We start from the raw sequence: 22,362 nt of genomic DNA, 5'->3' as shown, positions 1-22,362 counted from the left end.
TACGCTTGGCTCTACAGTGCTCCCCACTGACCATTTTAGGGATTAGCTACTCCTTAAACCTCACCATTTGTGGTCTTTCCCATGCTAGCCCTGCCTTCCACCATCCTTACCTCTTCTCTCTTTCCACTTCTCTTTGCTCTTCCTCTTGACCACTGGATTCTGTGGTTAAGTGAACGAATTCATTTGCATTAGGTTAGTTGAGCCTAAGAGCTGCTTTGTGGTCGCCATCAGATGAGGAATAAAAAGTGAGGTTGTATCACCTCCTTTAAGAGGCTCTTCTGATCTGTTGAGGTCATGAGGTTCAGTCTAAGTTAAACTTGGTCCTCTCTGGGGTGCTGCTCCCATAAGACTTCCAGGCAGAACAACTTCCTCCTTTCTGTTTTGATTTGCTCTCCTGGTCATCCCTAAGCTGAGACCAGCACTGTGGCTCCTCATAGTGCTGATGTAGTTCCTGGCCAGGTGAGCACCAGATATCTGACCTGGGAGGAGAGAGAAGTGTGCCTGAAAGAGGATTTGCTTCTGCCACTGGGGACTTGTGAGACCTTTGAGCCATCTGGGTGTGGGCAGCCACTCTGATTAGAGAACACTCTTGAGAGTCCCTTGGACTGCAAGGAGATCCAACCATTCAATCCTAAGGGAAATCAACCATGAATGTTCATTGGAAGGACTGATGCTAAAGTGGAAGCCCCAATCCTTTGGCCACCTGATGAGAAGAGCCAACCCCGATGCTGGGAAAGAGTGGGAGGAGAAGTGGACTACAGAGGATGAGATGGTTGGATGGCATCACTGACTCAGTGGGTATGAATTTGAGCAAACTCTGGGAGATGGTGAAGGACAGGGAAGCCTGACAGCGTGCAGTTCATGGGATCACAAAGAGTTGGACACAACTCAGCGACTGAACAACAACAACTGATTAGAACACCAACCTGAGCCTCCTTCTCTTGAAGCTTCAGTCCTGGACACTGGCTCTTTCTAGGGCAACCCTGTGTGCTTATATGCCCTTGCCTTTCCTAGGTCTTCTCCAGCTGCAATGAAGGAGGAAACAGAACAGGCTCTATCTTGAAAGCAGGACTCCATCTTGGGCCGGACTGTGGACGTTAAGCTATATGCCCAGTACCTATGGAAATGACATACCAACTGGAAAACTAGGCCCCCGGAAGAAGAGCCCCAGGAATCTCCATCGCCTAAAAGAATACCCTAATTATCTGTGTAACCGAATAGAATCAGACATTCTATTATGCTTATTGGGGTATGACTGTAAGCCTATTGAGAATTGTTTACTGTTAACTACCTAGGCTTAAGGCATATGAATCATGAGTTAACTTTGATTGTATCTTTCTTTTTCCTTTGTTCAGACTAGTTTCAGGGAATTTGGGGAGGTGGGTTTGGGCATGATCGCTTACGGTATATAAGGTTTTTACAAAAACTGGTCGGGGTCCTTGGCTAAGAGGAGACTCTGCCTTGGGCCTGCGGGTGTAACAAATGGCACTCCACTCTCTGCATTCTTCTTCTGAGTGAGTTTGTTTCCCTGTACGCATGGCTACCACAGTAATAGTACAGCGTGGACGGAATCCATGACGCTGACCCTGTCACTGCCGCATGGTCTTGATCTCCACCCACACCTGTCCTCAGGGCAGCTCCACACGGAGTTACTGCCCGTTGGACATGTCTGCGTGATATATGGGTCACGAGAGAGCTAATTTGAACTTTTCCTGATGGATATTTCCCAATTTAATAGCTGCTGGTGCTTAAGTTTCTAGAGTGAAATGTGAACTTGATGTCTTTGGATAAAAAATTGAATGGGGCTTTAATGTCACCCCAGGATGGACCCTCATTACTGCAGATGCAATCAGGCCTAAGGGCAGAGGTGTGAAATGTCAGCTCTTATGCTGGGGTGACCAGATGTCCATCTAGAGTACAGATGTTCTTTCATGAATAAACTCTAAAGACCGACACAGATGTCCTGGTAATTATTCTACAGACCCTGACAAAAGGCATCCAAAGATGTCACTGACTGGTTTTGTATGAGAATAAAAATTCAATGAGGAGTGAAATGCTTAAAAAAAAGAGAGAGAGAAAAAGAATCTGAAGTGAGCATGAATCCAGCGGACACGGTTAGAATTGAAGTCTAATGTCAGGAGGAACAAGAGAAAAAAAGGGACAGAGAAAACAAAGTAAATCCTTAGCCAATAGAGATTGAATACTAACAGGAAAAATAGAGAATGCCAATTTTTGCAAAATTAATCCATCACAGGACTTTTGAAGTTGACGTAGTATGGCTGACATATCAGGAGACGTAATTTATTTAGATGCGCACCATTTCCTTGGAGAAGGAAATGGCACCCCACTCCAGTATTCTTGCCTGGAAAATCCCATGGGCGGAGGAGCCTGGTAGGCTACAGTCCATGGGGTTGCAAAGAGTTGGACACGACTGAGTGACTTCACTCCCTCATTCACTCAACATTTCCTAAATGGGAAAGGCTTTTTCTAACTGGCTCATGAAAAGCTAAGGAAGACATGGTTCATAAAGAGATGAGCGCAGCTGTCTGTGAGGGGGACGAAGGGTCTGAGTGAACAGCCAGTTCCTACGAAGGTGAACAGTGAGAGTTCTCTGGGGTTGTGTTGATGGATGGCGTCAATGCTTTTTGTAACGACTTAGGAGAAGGGACAGGCTTTATCATGGTCAAGTCTGCTGATAGCAAGCAGTGTTTCAGAAAGAAGGGACCAAAGGAAGAACAGAGTGGGTACCTAGATCCCAGCGTGTCATAATTCAGGGAACCGGCAGGGGTTGGCAAAATAACCAAATATATAACAATGCATGTGGGAAGGCGGCCTCTAGGCTGTGGGCCAGGCTGGGGCATTTCCATCAGTTCAGCCTCCCAGGACAAGCTTTTGGCCTCAATGACTTCAGCATTCAGCAGCCCCTGGGGCAAGTGTATCTGTGCTTAGAAACAGCAAGAAGACTGCCGTTCTATTAAGAACAAAAGCCAAATGCTCAGGGCAAGACCAGCATCCATCAGTTGTGAGGTCCGTGTCTGGCTTTGCTTCTGAGTGGATTTTTGACCTGACTAAATCTGAAGATACTTGAAAACCAGCATGTACCAGCAAAGCGCCTAGAGCAGTAGAAATGGAGACACCCACGCAAGCCTCCCCTTGAAGTGAAAATACAATTTTGTGTCTGAATCTGTCAACCACACTATGCTAATATATGGCAGAAAACTCACTATTCCTAGCTTGGGGTGTGTGGAGGAGAGGGAGACAGAGCCAGCTCAGATCCACAGACTTTTTATTAATCCTGGAGATGCAGTGCTAATATAAAGAAATAAAGGATTTCCACTACCTACTCTCAAGGTCACAATACAGCTAGGAAAAATAGATCCTATGGATTAACTATGACTACATGGTCAGAATTAGGCACCGCTGAGAAGACTCTTGAGAGTCCCTTGGACTGCAAGGAGATCCAACCAGTCCACCCTAAAGGAGATCAGTCCTGGGTGTTCATTGGAAGGACTGATGTTGAAGGTGAAACTCCAGTACTTTGGCCACCTGATGGGAAGAGCTGACTCATTTGAAAAGACCCTGATCCTGGGAAAGATTGAGGGCAGGAGGAGAAGGGGATGGCAGAGGATGAGATGGTTGGATGGCATCACTGACTCAATGGACATGGGTTTGGGTGGACTCTGGGAGTTGGTGATAGACAGGGAGACCTGGCATGCTGTGGTTCATGGGGTCACAAAGAGTCAGACACGACTGAGCAACTGAACTGAACTGAACTGAAGTGTGAACCATGCAACGTGGGAAGCCCTGGGAGTTGGGGTTGGGTTTTGGGACCTTCAGTGTAATTTCCTACATCTTTGGGAGGAATTCAGGCCAAGGGGCTATTTCACATTTTAGTAGTCTGAGAGATTATGATCACATAGTCTGAAACATTTTTTCCAAACTTTTGTTACATATACTCAGTAGTATTTCAAAAATTATTTAACTTATCCCTTAACATTTAAGGGCTTCCCTGGTGGCTCAGATGGTAACGAATCCATCTGCAGTAGACCTGGGTTCCATCCCTGGGTTGGGAAGATCCCCTGGAGGAGGGCACAGCAACCCGCTCCAGTATTCTTGCCTGGAGAATTCTCGTGGACAGAGGTGCCTGGTGGGCTACAGTCCATGGGGTCACAAAGAGTCAGACGCAGCTGAGCAACTAAGCACAACTAAGTACTTACCATGTAAACATTAGAGAAAGCAGTGCAAAAAGCCCTCAATTGTACAAAGTGTCAGAGTAATATTCTGCATTTTTATATTGACTTACACATCTTCTAAAGTGTGCTTTTGCCCCTCAGAAACTGATATCCTCAAACTAATCTGGCAAGTTGTGCAAGGGAATTATAACTGCCCTCTTGTAGGAATGGAGATTGGTCAGCTGAATGGGTGGGCACAGGTGGGACTGCCTGGGCTCATCCTCTGACCTTGCCACTTACTGTGACCTTGGGATGCTAGTTGACCTTCACATGCCTCAGTTTCCCATCTGCATAATGGGGATAATTATAATACTTATAGGGACGTGTACTGTGCTATGTGCTATTCTTTGTCACTCAGTCATGTCCGACTCTTTTGTGACCCCATGGACTGTAGCCCGCCAGGCTCCTCTGTCCATGGGATTCTCCAGGCAAGAATACTGGAGTGGGTCGCCATGCCCTCCTCCTGGGGATCTTCCCAACCTGGGGATTGAACCAAGGTCTCCCATATTGGCAGGCAGATTCTTTACCACTGAGCCATGTGGGAAGCCTTTGGATAAATGGAATTCAGCAAAAATGATCGCTCTTATAGCAGCTGAATCAAAACACAAACCTCCTCCATCATAGGAGCAATCTTATAGGAAGATGCCTTCTTGAAAATGCAAATCTTCATCGAAAATAATGGAAAATGGGACTTTATGATGCTGAGACAACTCTGTTGGATCCTGGGTGGACTCTCCTCTGTCCCTGAGTAGACGTAGCTCCTCTGCACCAGGTGAGGAGCTGTCGGGTGTGGAGGGGCTGAGTGTACTGCACACAGCCTGGGACATCTGGAAGGGGGAGGCACCTGGGCTCTGCATGAAGTTGCCAGAACCAGGGAGGAGGAAGGGAGACTCCTGAGAGCCTGGGCATGCAGCGCTCTCCCCAAAGGTGGCAACGGAGCAGAGGAAGGACCAACATCTTCACGTTGTAGCAGAGCACACAGTATTGATCGTGAAGGGAGGCGAGGATGCTCGGGGCAGGTTGCAGGGAGGCTGGGAGGACAGACAGACTTTGACAGGACAGAGCATTTCTGTAGAGCGAGGTGAGAGGGGAGAAGCTAGATGGGTCAGGAGGGGGCCCCAGGCAGGGCTCTGGGAAGCTTTGTCAAAATCACAAGCAGCTTTTACTCCCTTGGAGGAGTGGCTTTAATTTCTTTTCTTTCTTTCTTCTTCTTTTTAAAAAACATGTAAAATATCATGTATGAAACGAGATGCCAGTCCAGGTTCGATGCACAATACTGGATGCTTGGGGCTGGTGCACTGGGACGACCCAGAGGGATGGTGTGGGGAAGGAGGAGGGAGGAGGGCTCAGGATGGGGAGCACGTGTATACCTGTGGCGGATTCATTTTGATATGTGGCAAAACTAATACAATTATGTAAAGTTTAAAAAAAAAAACTTTTAATTTTTTGGCTGTGCCATGCATGGTTGTGGGATCTTCCCTGACCAGGGATGGAACCCAGACCACCGCAGTGAAATCCTGACATCCCAACCACAGGGCTGCCAAGCAAGTCCCTGCTTTTGTTCTATGTTGTGTGGCTCCTTTCTTTTTAAATGAAAGTGTATGTGCAGCACACTTAGGACAGTTATCAGTGGAGCTGGCAGGGCTGGAACATGGAGACACCTGCCTCTCCCGGGCTGTTCCCCACGCCCGGGGCAGCTGGTACTGTCCAAACCCCCAACCAGACTGCTACTCCGGGAGGAACAGCACCCGGAAGTCATCACTGGGAAGATGGTCCTTCCATAGACCTGGAGGCAGTAAATGCAGTGCAGCTGGTGAAAAGGGCTTTGTAATCTAGAGGCAGAGAAAGAAGGAGAGATGGTGGCTGTCTTGGGAATGTGAAAGGCCCCTTGGGTAGGAATGAGACTTTCATTAAGGACGGGTGATCTGGCCTTGGCAGCCAATAAAGGTCAGATTGCCAGATCTGAGACCAGGATGCAGGGTGAGCTCTCAGTGCTTAGAAAATAGCCAACTGTCCAGTTTATTTTAAAATGCATCACTGTGAACTTTATTTTTAAAATTTATTTATTTTTAATTAGAAGATATTTGCTATATAATATTGTGCTGGTAAACACACACACAAAATATTACATAGGTACCTGTATGTCCCCTCCCTCTTGAACCTCCATCCCACCTCCCACTCCATCCCACCTGTCTAGGATGTCCCAGAGCACTGGATCTGAGCTCTCTGCCTCATACAGCAAATTCCCACTGGCTATGTACTGTACGTGCGGTGGTGTACGTGTCTCCACGCTGCTCTCTCCATTTGCTCGCCCTTCCCCTCCCACGCTGTGTCCAGAAGCCTGTCCCCTGTGTCTGTGTCTCCACTGCCCTGCAAGTAGGTTGATCAGTACCGTCTTTCTAGATTTTATATATATGCATTACTATACAATATGTTTTTCTCTTTCTGACTTTACTCATATAATGGGCTCTCTGTTCATCCACCTCATTAGAACACACTCAAATGCGTTCTTTTCTACGACTGAGTAATATTCCATCGTGCATATGTACCCCAACTTCTTTATCCATTCACCCAGCACTGTGAACTCTATAGTGTAGTCAGGTTCTTTTCTGGAAGATTTTTCAGAAAGCAAGCTTCAGCAGTGTAACAAAATTAATCTGGGGTTTGGGTAATAGTGGGTCCTCTTGTGGGCCAGCATGAGGTGTTGGAGCTTGTGGAGGTGGTTCTTTGTGAGGGAGGGTCACCAGCATTCGGAGTCAACAATGAGTCATTATCCAGTCCAGGAGGGCTCAGAGTTTAACCCACTTTGCCCAAGTTTAATCCTATGAATATGAAGAAGAAGTTGAGATTTTGGGAAACAAAAGAAGGGAAGGAATTGAGTGCAAAAATCCAGAACGCATCTCAATCCTCCATTCATCCTTCCAGAACTGGACATGGATGTTTACAAAATTCTGACAGCCTGAAGCAGAAAACTGGGTTAATGTGTCTAACTCTCAAATGGATAGGTTAGAAAGAAGGTTGCAATGTTTGTCTCTTTCGAGAATAAGTTTACTGTGTCTGCTAAGTGACACTGGATTTTCTCTTTTGCGATAGGCTGAATTTTGAGGAGATAAACTAGTTCCTGTGGGGAAGCTGTCTACATTGCTTTTGTATCACCTCCAAAATACTGTGACCAGTGTGTCCTGGGCCTAAGCCTTCCATTTCCCTCAGCTCACTCTACTAAGGCTCAAAGGCTAGCCTTAAGAAAATAAAAATAAAAGCAAAGTCAGGAAAAATTCAGACATCTAACACTTTACCACTCAAAGTGCTTATTAAAAAATGCCTCCAGTAGCCATGTATGGATGTCAGAGTTGGACTATGAAGAGAGCTGAGCACTGAAGAATTGATGCTTTTAAACTGTGGTGTTGGAGAAAACTCTTGAGAGTCCCTTGGACTGCAAGGAGATCCAACCAGTCTATTCTAAAGGAGATCAGTCCTGGGATTTCTTTGGAAGGAATGATGCTAAAGCTGAAACTCCAGTACTTTGGCCACCTCATGTGAAGAGTTGACTCATTGGAAAAGACTCTGATGCTGGGAGGGATTGGGGGCAGGAGGAGAAGGGGATGACAGAGGATGAGATGGCTGGATGGCATCACCGACTCAACGGACGTGAGTTTGAGTGAACTCTGGGAGTTGGTGATGGACAGGGAGGCCTGGCATGCTGCAATTCATGGGATCACAAAGAGTTGGACATGACTGAGCAACTAAACTGAACTGAAAGGTTTGTCAACTAAGTTGTATTACAATGGAAATGAAAATGTGAAAATGTTAGTCACTCAGTCATGTCTGACTCTTTGTGACCCCATGGACTGTAGCCTGCCAGGCTCCTCTGTCCAAGGGATTCTCCAGGTAGAAACACTGGAATGGGTGACCATTGCCATTTCCTCTTCCAGAGGATATTCCTGACTCAGGGATCAAACCCACGTCTCTTGTGTCTCCTGCATTGGCAGGTGGATTCTTTGCCACTGGCACCACCTGGGAAGCCTGAATAAATATGATCAATGTAAAACTGAATGCAGAGCTGAGATTGGAAAAAAAAGAAACAAAGTGCCTAAAATGAAGGGAGATTTAAATGCAGAGCCTGAGTGAGCATTGAGAGTATTAAGCATGAGATAATCAGAAACACATATTGTCTACATACTAGGTGTTCACTGCTCCTGCAAGGACAATATTCCTTTCATGTGGGTGGAACTGGAAGCCCACTTTTTAAAAAAGGCCAGAATAAAAAGACTAGAAAAACCTTAACTTAGAGACCCAATGCTTAGGGACCCATGACTGCAGCCATGAAATTAAAAGACATTTGCTCCTTGGAAAAAGAGTAATGACAAACCTATTAAAAGCAGAGTATTAAAAAGCAGAGATATCACTTTGCCTACAAAGGTCCTTATAGTCAAAGTTATGGTTTTTCTAGTAGTCATGTACGGATGTGAGAGCTGGACAATAGAAAAGGCTGATTACTGAAGAACTGATGCCCTCGAACAGTGGTGCTGGAGAAGACTCTTGAGAGTCCCTTGGACAGCAAGGAGACTAAGCCAATGAATCCTAAAGGAAATCAGTCCTGAATATTCATTGGAAGGACTGACACTGAAGCTGAAGCTCCAATCCTTTGGCCACCTGATACAAAGAGCTGACTTATTGGAAAGACTTTGATGCTGGGGAAGACTGAAGGCAGGAGGATAAGGGGATGCCAGCAGATGAGATGGTTGGATAGCATCACTGACTCAATGGACATGAGTCTGAGCAAACTCCAGGAGACAGTGAAGGACAGGGAAGCCTGGTGTCCTGCAGTCAATGAAGTCACAAAGAGCTGGACATGACTTAGCAACTGAACAACAACAGGGACCCGGTGCCATGTGGAGCTCTAGTTGAAGCTACGTTTAGAAGCTTCTCATAGGAGCCCAGGAGAAAACAGAAATTCCAGCCTGTAATATGCATTGGTTTGGGGTTCTTAATTCATACTACATGTAATCAAAGAGATTAATATAGAAATAATTGTTAAACACTAGTCTATATATGGTTTTTAAAAAATATATTGTTAAAAACTAGTCCATATAGGCCATAAAACTACCAAAACCGGTTTGGGGTCATAGTTATTTAAAAAAATATGAAGAAATAAGTAGCAAAAATTTTTCCCAATGTAGTGTAAGTGATCAATCTACACATTCAAGGTCAATGGAACCCAAGCAGAAGAAAGATGAAGAAAATCAAACACATCAAGGGACACCATAATCAAATTGTTCAAAAGGCAAATCTCAAGACAATCAGACTGATCTAAAGGAACTTAACCAAATGCCAACCCTCCATAGAGGAATGTTAAAAAAGAAACCTAAACAATGTAATAAAATAACAAAATAAAGTAAAACTCATAATTTCTAGGATTCACTCAAAACTATTAAACATAAAAATAAGCAGGAAGATATGACCCCCAAACCAAAAGAAACCCAATAATTAGAAATGAAAGAGATGCTGAAATTGCCAGACAATGTTAAAGGAATATAAATATTCCTCATATGTTTGAGAGCATGTAAAAGAACATGAATATGATGAGGAGAGAAATGTAAAAAATTTGAAAAGATCTACATAGAATTTTTAGAGTTGAAAACTGCAATACCCGAAATTAAAAATCTATAACCAAATTACTCACTGCAGAAGAAAAAACATACTAATAGAAATTATTCCAAATGAAATAAAGAGACTGTAAAAGAAATAACAGAACTCTGGTGGCTGGTACAAAGTGGTTATTTTTTATTATTTATTTTTTAATTGAAGGATAATGGCATTACAGCAAAGTGGTTATTTATAACTGCAGTCTCAGAAGAGAGGAGAGGAAGGGGAGAAAAAACGCACTTGAAGAAATAAGTGGCAAAAATTTTTTCAAATTTAATATAAATGATAAGCCTACACATTCAAGAAGGTTAATGGAACCCAAGCAGAAGAAAAATAAAGCAAATCATACATACAAAGGGACATTATAATCAAATTTCTGAAACTAGTAATAACAAGAATATTTTAAAGACGCTAGAGAAACAAACACTTTACATACAGAGAAACAAAGCTAAGATTACACCAGATTTCTTTCCAGAAACTATGTGAAGCAGAAGAATATGGAACAGCATTTTCAAAGTAGTGGAAGAAAAAAGTTTTCAAGGTAGAATTCTAATTTTCCCCAAAAGATCTTTTATAAATAAAATAAAGGATTTTTTTTTCAGACAAAGCTGAGAATTAATTACCAGTAGACTTGCAATAAAAAAAGATGTTAAATTTGTTCAGGAAGAATAAAAATATTCCCAGATGGAAATATGAAATTGAAAGTCACTCAGTCGTGTCTGACTCTTTGTGACCCCTTGGACTGTAGCCTGCCAGGCTCCTCTGTCCATGGAATTCTCCAGGCCAGAATACTGGAGTGGGTAGTCATTCCCTTCTCCAGGAGATCTTCCTAACCCAGGTATACCATCTCAGCCACCAGGGAAGCCCAGTGGAAATATGGATCTACATAAATTAATGAGACATGGTGGAAATAGTAAAAAAAGAGAAAAATATTCTCATTTTTTAAACTCATCAAAAGAAAACTGAGTGTTCAAATCATAACATGTTGAAGAGTTTTAACATGGGTAGGATGACAATGACCAGTAGGACCTGAAGGTAGAAAATTCAAGTTACCATTGTAGGTCCAGAAATAGGCCCATACATATGTGGTCACACGTGGTACAAAGTCATTGGTGATTTAAAAAAAAAATGGATTAACTACTTTCAAAACAAATAGACAGTTTTAAAAAAATAAATTTACATACTCATCGTGCAACTTACAAAACTGGGAAGTTCTGTGAAAGAAAAGAAAGTAAGAAAGTGATGTCGCTCATCCGTGTCCAATTCTTTGCGACCCCATGGACTGTAGCCTACCAGGCTCCTCCTTCCATGGGATTTTCCAGGCAAGAGTACTGGAGTGGGGTGCCACTTACTTCTCCTGGGGATCTTCCCGACCCAGGGATCGAACCCGGGTGTCCCACATTGTAGGCAGGTGCTTTTCTGTCTGAGCCTGCAGGGAAGTCCGAGGAAGTTCTGTAAGCCAGGGCTTATTGAGTGGTGGACTTCACTACAGGGTAGTCATATAGGAGCCTAACTTCTGTTGTAAATGCAGCAAAAGACCTAATTTCTAGCTGGAGGATTTTTAGCAGGGCAGGCGTTCTCCAAGAGAACTCTTCCAGCTCCTGCCTAGACCATGAGGCCTTTTCCCTGTGCTTTCCGAGTTAGAAAGGGATGCGGATGGCTCACCATTTTTAGAGTAGATTTTCATTCAGCTCTCCTGTTTTCATAATGATACTCACTCCTACAGCCATCTCTTGTCATGAACTCAGGATGTCTCCTATTCAACTACTCAGGGGATTGAAATGCGAATATTCTACTGGTTTGGGGTCTTGGTGTTTGTTTGACTGCATTGTGTAAAGAAGGCAATTTGGGACTTTAATCATTTCTTGTACAGACTTGTAACCAATCCCTCTCTTCAGCCCCACTCACACTCACTACTGGTTCCTGGACCATCTTGGGGTCTATATGGGGCTTCCCAGGTGGTGCTGGTGGTAAAGAAACTGCCTGCCAAGGCAAGAGACACAGGAGATGCAGGTTCAGCCCCTGGGTCAAGAAGATCCCCTGGAGGAGGGCATGGCCACCCACTCCAGTACTCTTGCCTGGAGAATCCCATGGACGGAAGAGCTTCGTGGACAACGAAGCAGAGTACGGCAGAGAGGCAAACACTCCTGAAGAGTTGGCACACACTTAGCACTGGGGCTCTGTGGTGTGAGTTTACTTGTTCTTTGTGTGTTTCACTACGGGTACCTGGCTATCAGCATCTTGAGTGTCCAAACTTTTGGAGATGGCTCCCAGGTATATCTCTCTGGCTTTTTTTTTTTTTTTTTTTTTTTTTTTATGGCTTAACAGTCATTTTAAGGGGATTTGGAGGGCGGTGGAGGCAAATGCATATGTATCAGTCTAGCATCTTGAAACTCAATATGAGAACTCAAAGATCCATAGAAAAATTTTAGAGAATACTGTTCTAGACTTTCCGAGCAGTCATATGGTTAAGACTCCACACTTTCAATGCAGGGAATGAAGGTTTGATACCTAGTTGGGAAACTAAAATTCTGAGTGTCTCACAGTGTGGCCAAGGTCACTTCATAACACTGTATTGTAATCCATTGTATAATTACATGTATATGAATGTATGTGTGCTTGAAAAAACTTTGGAAAGATAGATTAAATATTTAGTATTTTCATATATGATTTCTTTCTGAATATGTCCATTAAATTTGTAATAAGAAAAATAAAGCCATTTCCAATTTGAAACAAAAGCAACAAATGATAAAAAAGTCAACCTAATTCTAGAAAATAAATGCATGAGCTGAAGAAAGATCCTAAACAAACATCTTAAGATTAAAAGAGGATAAAGAAGTTTTAATGAGTTGTGTAGAATATGAAAACATAATAACTCTCTGTGGGAAGGTTGAATAGCCTGCCTTAGAAATTTTAATACTTTGATTTTTCAGTGTTACCTAGAAAACTAGAGCCATTCAAATCAAATTTCATGATATATTTGAAATGTCTGAGAGTCTGACTGCAGAATCAGATGAAATGCTTGGTTTAGATGTTTACGAACCATTGGTTCAAAGTGTGTGTTGGTCTGTGATATGCCGACAGGTCTCATCACTCATGTTGCTGTTCTTCAGTTGCTAAGTTGTGTCCAACTCTTTGAGACCTCATGGACTGTCGCCCAGCAGATTCCTCCATCCATGGGACTTCCCAGGCAAGAATACTAGAGTGGGTTGCCATTCCCTTCTCTAGGGGATCTTCTTGTATAGAATCTATGTCTAGGATTCTAGACACAGGAGATCAAACCCATGTCTCCTTCATTGGCAGGCAGATTCTTTACCACTGAGCCACGAGGGACACCCCCTCAGTCTTTGTCAAGTACCAAATCCAAAACTCTACTATCAAATTTCCCTTCTTAATGACCTGGGACCAGTAGCCAACTGGAACATTAGATGGACTGCCAAAGGTGGGATGCCTGGGCAAGCTACATTCTAAGTACATAGACATGCATATGTAAGATCTAGAAAACATGCTATGGGATTTCTTCTGTTTTGTCTTTCTTGTCCACAAAGTAGGGGTGAATTTGGTGCCCTTCTTCCATATCTTGGATTTGTAGCTGGTACCTGAAGGTCATCAGGGTATACAAATGGAGCCACTTCACTGCACTTGGAATCTGGGAGGCCCTCTCTGGGCACACCCTGCATTTATCAGTTGACACACAGTTGCCATTAGTAGCTGGGAAGGCAGGACAAAGCAGTTTCAGTGCAAATTTCCTCTCTAGGGGCCCTTAGATGGTCCTGATTTTTATGACTCTGAACTTCATCCCTTTGCCAACCACATGTTTAAATGGCCTTGAATGTAGCGCTCTATTTGGCATTTGGGAGAGTTTTCATGTATATTTTTAGAATGAATTTAGGACCTACCCTATTAAATTTTGGTGGCCTAAGTATTATTACCTATCATTTTACTAATAACCGTCTCTAAAAAGAATACATTTATTTAAAAAATTGATAGTGTCTTAACATGCATGTTATTAATAGATAGGGATCTTTTACTGCAAGTTCAAGGGCCCCCATCTCAGACTTGTGAGAGCAAAAATTTGTCAGTTTCAAATGTCCAGAGCCTGGTGTTAGTGCCCTGACACACACATGTCTGCATGAGGCTCCTGTCATCTTTCCTGCAGTGTCCCCTGCAGCTGTACCCTCCTCAGGGACACCCCTTCCTCTTGAGCACCCACTGGAAGAAGCCTTGCTTATTCCAATACCAAAGTCCTGGAGTTGAACCCCATTGACTTTAAGGTTTATGGTGCTGGATCAGTCCATGGAAATATTGACTCTGCTGTCAGAAATGGGGAAGCCTGAGTGGCTGGTAGGAAAAGGCCAGTGCCCAGGGAAAGGCAATGGAAGGTTTGACTGACAAAAGTACTTTCATGAAGATGTAACCCAGGACCTTGAATTCAAAAATCCCCTCTGTGTTTTCTCAGCCCCCATCATTACCTATGAATCCGCATTTGTAGGTAGGACATAAAGCATACACATTTGATGACAAAGAGCAAGGGGATTATCATAGTTGTATCTCACATGCCCTTAATGCTTTACATTTTTAAAGATTTCTTCTCCATTTCCTGTTAGTTTCAAAATAACCTCCTAATCAGACATGACAGTAGATAGTATTTTCATCTTCTGTATTTTACAAACAAACAAAAAAAATCACACTGATTTTTTTCCACCCCAGACCCTCAGTTAACAAAGTGCCTAGAACTAAAATCATCTGGCACTTAAACAGAGATATCTCCATCAGCTGAACTAAAATTGTCTAGTAGCAATTTTCATAATCCTTGAAATAAATCTTTACAATTTTGATGATTTCTTTGGTCTAAATGACTTCAAACTCAAAACATTTAATTTAACTGTATTGAAAAGTTCATAGATATAATTTATATTAAACAGTTGAGCATGATGATTAATTTCAAATTGTTTATGTACATAGCTACTTGCCCTGCACTTGTTCATAAGTGTTGAAGAATATGCATGCAGCAGGGTATGTGGAATGCCAGAAGTGAAGGAAGGAAAGGGTTAATTAATACCAGCCCTACATGTTGACAAATGTGTGAGGTCAAATAAAATAAATGTCAGCAACTAATCATGCCTAGAGGTATATTACTGAATATTCAGAAATATTAATAGAGTAAAAATGATGGATTCATGTGTTAAAATTCTGAACTGTATGTTTTGTTGAAGTAACATTTCTAAGGGAAATTGTTTGGGACCTATATATTTAAATTTTCTTGAATAATTGATTCCTGGTGGGTCTTTGTGAAATTTGTGGGAAAAAATTCCCTAAGCATATTTATAAGTATTTATCAGACCAGGACATTAAACCTGTCAATCCTAGAGGAAACCAATCCTGAATATTCACTGGAAGGACTGATGCTGAAGCTGAAGCCACAACACTTTGGCCACCTGATGTGAAGATTCAATTCATTGGAAAAGACCCTGATATTGGGAAAGATTGAAGGCAAAAGGAGAAGGGGGCAGTAGAGGATGAGATAGTTAGATAGCATCACAGACTCAAAGAACATGGATTTGAGCAAACTATCAGAGATAGTGAAGGACAGGGGAGCCTGGCATGCTGCAGTCCATGAGAGTCACAAAGCATCAGACACAATTTAGTGACTGAGCAACAGCAACAAAACATAAGACAGTCTTGGGCTCCATGTCTAAGGAGCACACACATGACTTTCTTTTTGAACTGCCCACTCCCTTCTAATACTCCCAGGGCCAGCTCCTCTCTTGTTTCAAGTCCTTTATCATAAAGAAACTGAAGCCCCTGAGAACTCACCAGAGAATTCACCTTAAACTGTGCAAAAGTTATGATCTGAAGGTTGGTAGGGGATACTCACAAGCCCCCACCCCACTTTCTCAGCATGCAGTGCTAAGCCTGTGTGGCGGGCTTACTGTACTTTGTTGGGTAGAAATGTGACTGGCAGTTACACAGATAGATTTGTATACTTCCGGAACATGGGCTGGACAGAAACTGTGCATTTTTGCCTTTTGATATGACATCAACTCAGACCTATAAAAAATTTTGCAGTGACATGTATTATGTAGTTTCTATTGGAAGGAATGCATTTAGGTCCCAGTTACGTGGAAAATTTCACACAGACTGTATGAGAGTCCAGGCTTTCTCCTAGGATATTCAAAATGCTCGTCAAATGTTAATTTGTACAATAAAGATGGCCACCAGGTGATTGAAGAAGCAGAATGTCACTTAGTGTTTTTAAAACACAGATTCTGGGAGTAGAAGCTGCCACCAAAACATCAGAAATCTGAGTTAACAGATACTATACTTTGCATTGTTCACTGTTGCTGTTCAGTCACTACATCATAACTGTCTCTTTGGGACCCCATGGACTGCAGCTTGACAGGCTTCCCCTGTCCTTCCTTCTTTCCTGGAGTTTGCCCAAACTCATGTCCATCAAGTTGGTGATGCCGTACAGCCATCTCATCCTCTGTTGCCCCATCTCCTTTTGGCTTCAATTTTTCCCAACGTCAGGGTCTTGATACTAATAAGTATTTGCTCAGTCCTCCTTCCTCCAGGAAAGAGGGGATTGGTTGATGACTGGTAATGGGACAAAGGAGATGGAAGAGGGAGAGTGAAAGATATGGTGGAGGAGGGGCTGAGAGACAGCCCTGTGGGGGCAACGGTACTTGAAGTTCTTAAACGCTTTTCCGGTCTCAGATTTAAGGAGCCTGGGAGTTTGGAGATGCTGCTTGACGTCAATCAGGAATGAGCTGCTTTCAGTCTGAAGGCAGCCGTGGGGCTTACTCCTAACTGTACGGTTTTCAGCTCCGTAGATGGAATAAACGCCGAGAAACCTAACACTTCAACTTGTTTGTCAAAGGATGCTAAAGCCATAGATATATTTTGTTTGTTTTGAACCCAGACAAAACGTTTTCCAGTTTTGTATAGAGAATTTGGTAGCATTGCTGATATGGTGCTTGTACATTTCGGCTAGCTCTGGAGCCTTGTGCTAAAGTAGCTCTCTTTTTCCAGGTCAAGCAATTAAACTGTACAAGAGGGTCGTCATTGCTTTCCAGCTGCCTGGCAGCTAACACGCCTGGAAATGGCAAACATCACCCTTCATGTACTAACAGAAATGTCCATTTTTATTCCAACCATCACACACTCTTTAAGTGAGGTGCTTACACAGTAGAGACATTTGATAAGAAGGATATTTAGGAAAATGATATATTTTAACACTATTATGAAAGAACATGGAGAAGGCAGTGGCACTCCACTCCAGTACTCTTGCCTGGAAAATCCCATGGACGGAGGAGCCTGGTAGGCTGCAGTCCATGGGGTCGCTGAGAGTCGGACACGACTGAGCGACTTCACTTTCACTTTTCACTTTGATGTATTGGAGAAGGAAATGGCAACCCACTCCAGTGTTCTTGCCTGGAGAATCCCAAGGACAGGGGAGCCTGGTGGGCTGCTGTCTATGGGGTTGCACAGAGTCGGACATGACTGAAGTGACTTAGCATAGCATAGCATGAAAGAACATTCCCTTCTCCAGGGGATGTTCCTGATCTAGGGATCAAACCAGAGTCTCCTGCATTGCAGGCAGATTCTTTACTGTCTAAGCTACCAGGGCAGCCCTGTGCACATTTTATTAAAAATCTTTTAAACTGACTCTGCATTTAACATTTTACCCATTTTTAAAAATTGGTTTAAAATGTGAGGCAGTAACAGAAATCATGGAGTAGATAATGGCAACTCACTCCAGTATTCTTGCCTGGAGAATCCCTTGGACAGAGGAGCTTGGCTGGCTAGAGCCCACGGGGTTGCAAAGAGTTGGACACGACTGAGCGACTGAACGACAACAACAGAGGCTCAAGAAATGGTGGCCTAATGTCCTGAGGGGTTGTCCTTCTCATATAATTGGTCCAGGGCCAGTGCAATGCCTTCAGAAACCAGGGCTCCTTCATCCTCCGGCCCCTGAAGATATCTGCTCTTTTGGACAAAAGACAGCTGCTCTAAGTATTATGTTTGCATTTTAGAAAGGGAGAGAAGGAAGGATGGGAATTCAGAGAAATCAAGGAGAAAAGGGGGCCCTTCACTAAAGCAGGGCTTTCTCAGAAGTCTGCAGCTGCCTTCTGCTTTATCTGCTTGACTAGCTTTGGGGAGGTCTGGGAAGTGGAGGCCTTTGTGCTTTGCACACTGTGATCCAAGCACGATTGGGACTGTCAGTGAGGAAGAGGGTGGGAAAGAAGAACGTGAAGACCAACAGCAGAGCTGGCTGGGCTCTCCTCCTGCCCTAAGGAAGGTGATGGCAAACTGTTTGATTGTGTTTCTTACGATAAGGAGGCTGTGTTACCAAAAATGCGGTCTGGAGACTCATCACTTTAAAGCCAGTACTCCAGAGGCAAGGTTAGTGGAAAGGAAATTTGGTTTATTTCAGAGGTGGGCACCAGGGGTGGAGGGGTAAGGGGGGAGAAGGGTGGACTCTCGTACAAAGGCTGACTCCCCCCACCCACAATCAGTGGACAAGAATTTTTCTATGTGGAGGGAAGGGGCTATGTGCAGAAATAGTGTAGTCAGCACCAAAGGTCGTCTTGAAATCGGTCATGTTGTGGTCTGATCAGCGTCATCTTGATTGTTTTAAGTACAGTTAGTCTTCCGTTCCAGGGTCAATTCATTCCTTTCATCCTTTGAGGCCAGTTCTCAGAATGGTGGCAGCTTATGACCTGGCTGCAGACTGGCCATCCTGTAGTAAACTTCTCCACTTGGTGGGGGGTTACAGTGTCTACAAGATAGCGCTCACAGGATACGGTCAGAATATTAGCTACAGCTCTCGTGAAGTCGCTCAATCATGTCCGACTCTTTGTGACCCCGTGGGCTGTAGCCTACCAAGCACCTCCATCCATGGGATTCTCCAGGCAAGAGTACTGGAGTGAGTTGCCATTTCCTTCTCCAGGGGATCTTCCCCACCCAGGGATCGAACCCAGGTCTCCCTCATTTCAGGAAGATGCTTTTACCATCTGAGTTACCAGGGAAGTGGAGGAGCTAAAGTCCTGAATTGTATTTAATGGCTAAGCTGCTATTATTAGGTCTTGTTTGACTTTTCCTTTGTTTCTACATGTTCCCACTTCTCTGATTAAACTTGTTCTTTGGTTCAAGTTTTTTTGCAGACAAAAGACAGGCAGAGGCCATGGTGGAAGGACCATAGGGTCCTGCTCTGTTGCAGCTGTTCATATGGATTCAGAGTGCTTCCTACCAGGTACTGTCCTTCCTGACATTAGAGCAGGCATTTTCCGCCTGCAGGTGTGCATAGGTATTCTGATCACTCTCAGTGCCTGTATTGATTTCACTTACATGAATGCCCAATCTCTGTTTTGGAGATTTAGTTAGTTTCCAACAGCCACTATTGAAAACAAATTTCAGTGAATGTCTTTGTAGGATTTTTTTTTGTGTGTACATCCATGACTAGATTCTTAAGATTCAGTCCTGTGAGTGAAGTTACGGGATCGAATTGATACATCTATTTCACTACAAATGGAGTATAACCTTTAAAAATTGTGAATCAGTATTTTGTGTACCTGTAATTTATGTAGGAAGAATTTTGTTTAATTAAAAAATAAAAAAAAATAAAAGAGTTGCTGGGAAAAAATTATTTTTTGTGTGCATCTATGTCAGGCTTTTGGTGTCATCGCTAAATTGTTCCTTAGCAAAGTTCTCTCCATCTGCAGTGTGTCAAAATGCTTACCAAGCATACTGTCAGCTTTATGGGGATTATGTTTTTAAAGTTTGATGGCTTTCCTGGTGGCAACCATCTAGAATTCTGCTTGAGTCTGAGAATATGAGAGTGTATAGTTTGCACAAGGTGAGGCCCACGTGGACAGTGTAAACCTCTCAACCGAGGGATTATGGGAGCTGCCGGGGGCAGAAGCATGCTTGTGGGAGAGCAGGTAGCAGGCTCATCCCTGGTTTAAGTCCCCACCGTGTGAGCAATGGAGCTTCAGTTCTTTCCCCCGAGGATGCTTTATGACTTCTGGAAGTCTTTAGAGTGCTCCATGTGTTCCCGCAAATAAACCTGCCTCTTGGAGGGCCAATTACCACTGGACCACGAACTCTGCCTGCAATGCCCCTGAAGGACTTTCTTGCTGCCCCAGACTCACAGGGACACTGAAGACCCCCCACCAGGTCTCAGGGTTGTCGGACCTCCAGGTTGCCGTCTGGTGCTGGCCAGAGGCCAAGAGAAAAGGTGCCTTTCCCTTTCCTCAAAGGTGGCCTTAGAACGTTGAATTTTCAAGGAAAAATCTTGGCATGAGTCTGTGCAGCTCAAGATGGGGGAGCGAGGAAGTAGCAGGGTTGGGATGGGACCATCTGAAGCTTCATTCACCCACATGCGTGACTGTCTCATGGAACCCAGGCTGTTGGCCTGAAACATCTACATGTGGCCTTTCCATGTGACCTGAGCTTCTGCACAACCTAGCAGCTGGGTTCCCAGGGTGAGCGTCTGACAGTTAGACAGCCAGGCCCCAAAGTTCCGCTTTCACCTCACACTATTCGTAGAGGTGGTGTCTGCAATAGCCCACGGTCAAGGGAAGGAGAACACTGCTCCAGCTAAGCAGGGGGTGCAGCAAAGCCCTAGAAAAACTCACGAGAGACCAGAACCACGACTGCAGCCTCATGGGGAAAAAATAACACCTATAGCACTGATGAGCCATCGGTATTCCCTGCGGCTTGCCAGCAAACTGCCCCATTTCAGGGGGCTCTTTGCCTCTTCTGATCAGCAATTTTCCTCTAAATATAGGTTAAAGAATTTGAGTCACTTAAGGGGTAGTTGAGGGCAAATAATGACAGCACAGTGAGCTCCAGTGAAGCTCAAATCAAGCTGCAACTTGAACAGAGTTTCAGAGCATCTCACACAGCTTCTGTGGGAATGTGCAAATGGTACAAATGTGAAATCACAAGATTCTAATTTCAAACTCCAGTGTGATCCCTGCGAGAGTCTTTCTGAAGTTGCTGTGTAAGTCCATTCTGGCTGTCACGGTAAGAAACCATAGACTGGACAGTTGACACAATGGAAATTCATCTTCTCATAGTCCTGGAGGCTGGAAGTCCAAGACTAAGTTGTCACAGAGCTGGTTTCTTCTGAAGGTTCTCCCTGAGCATGGCAATGATCACTTTCTGGTATCTTCACATGGTCTTCTCACTGTCCTTATCTGTGTCCTAACTTCCTCTTCCTATAAGGACACCAATAAGATGAATCGGAGTCCACCTTAGTGATCTCACTGTACCTGGTGGTGATTGGTGTTTTAGCCTCTAAGTCGTGTCTGACTGTTGCAACCCCATGGACTGTGGCCCACCAGGCTTCTCTGCCCATGGAATTTTCCAGGCAAGAATACTGGAGTGGGTTGCCATTTCCTTCTCCAGGGGATCTTCCTGATCCAGGGATAGAACTCGAGTCTCCTGTATTGCAGACTGAGTCTTTACTGATTGAGCCACAAGGGAAGCCTCACTGTACCTTAAATACTATTTTAGAGATGCTATCTCCAGGATGTCCCTGGTGATCCAGTGGCTGGGAATCAGCCTTCCAGTGCAGGGCAAGTGGGTTTTATCCCTGGTCAGGGAACTGGGAGCCCACATACTGCAGGACAACTAAGCCCACAAGCCACAGCTGTAGAGCCCACATGCCACAGTGAAGATCCCACACGCAGAAACTAAAAGATGCTGTCTCCAAATAGAGTCACCTGGGGCTAGGATTTTAGGGTCTGAATTTAGAGAGGACACCATTCAGCTCACAAGAGTCTCCACTGTTGAAATCTTCTGACAGTGACCTTGTAGGATGCCCTAGGGTCACGTTTCCATCTGACTTCTGGACATTTTGAGTTCAATAATCTTCCTTGCCAAAGCCTTTGACTGTGTGGATCACAATAAACTGTGGAAAATTCTTCAAGAGATGGGAATACCAGACCACCTGACCTGCCTCTTGAGAAACCTATATGCAGGTCAGGAAGCAACAGTTAGAACTGGACATGGAACAACAGACTGGTTCCAAATAGGAAAAGGAGTACGTCAAGGCTGTATATTGTCACCCTGCTTATTTAACTTCTATGCAGAGTACATCATGAGAAATGCTGGGCTGGAAGAAGCACAAGCTGGAATCAAGATTGCCGGGAGAAATATCAATAACCTCAAATATGCAGATGACACCATCCTTATGGCAGAAAGTGAAGAGGAGCTAAAAAGCTTCTTGATGAAAGTGAAAGTGGAGAGTGAAAATGTTGAAAGCTCAACATTCAGAAAACAAAGATCATGGCATCTGGTCCCATCACTTGATGGGAAATAGATGGGGAAACAGTGGAAACAGTGTCAGACTTTATTTTTGGGGGCTCCAAAATCACTGCAGATGGTGACTGAAGCCAAGAAATTAAAAGACGCTTACTCCTTGGAAGGAAAGTTATGACCAACCTAGATAGCATATTGAAAAGCAGAGACATTA

This window comes from Bison bison, unplaced genomic scaffold (genome assembly GCF_000754665.1).
Source record: "Bison bison bison isolate TAMUID 2011002044 unplaced genomic scaffold, Bison_UMD1.0 scf7180017864250, whole genome shotgun sequence".
NCBI lineage: Eukaryota > Metazoa > Chordata > Mammalia > Artiodactyla > Bovidae > Bison > Bison bison.
Note: the sequence above shows the minus strand (reverse complement) of the source record.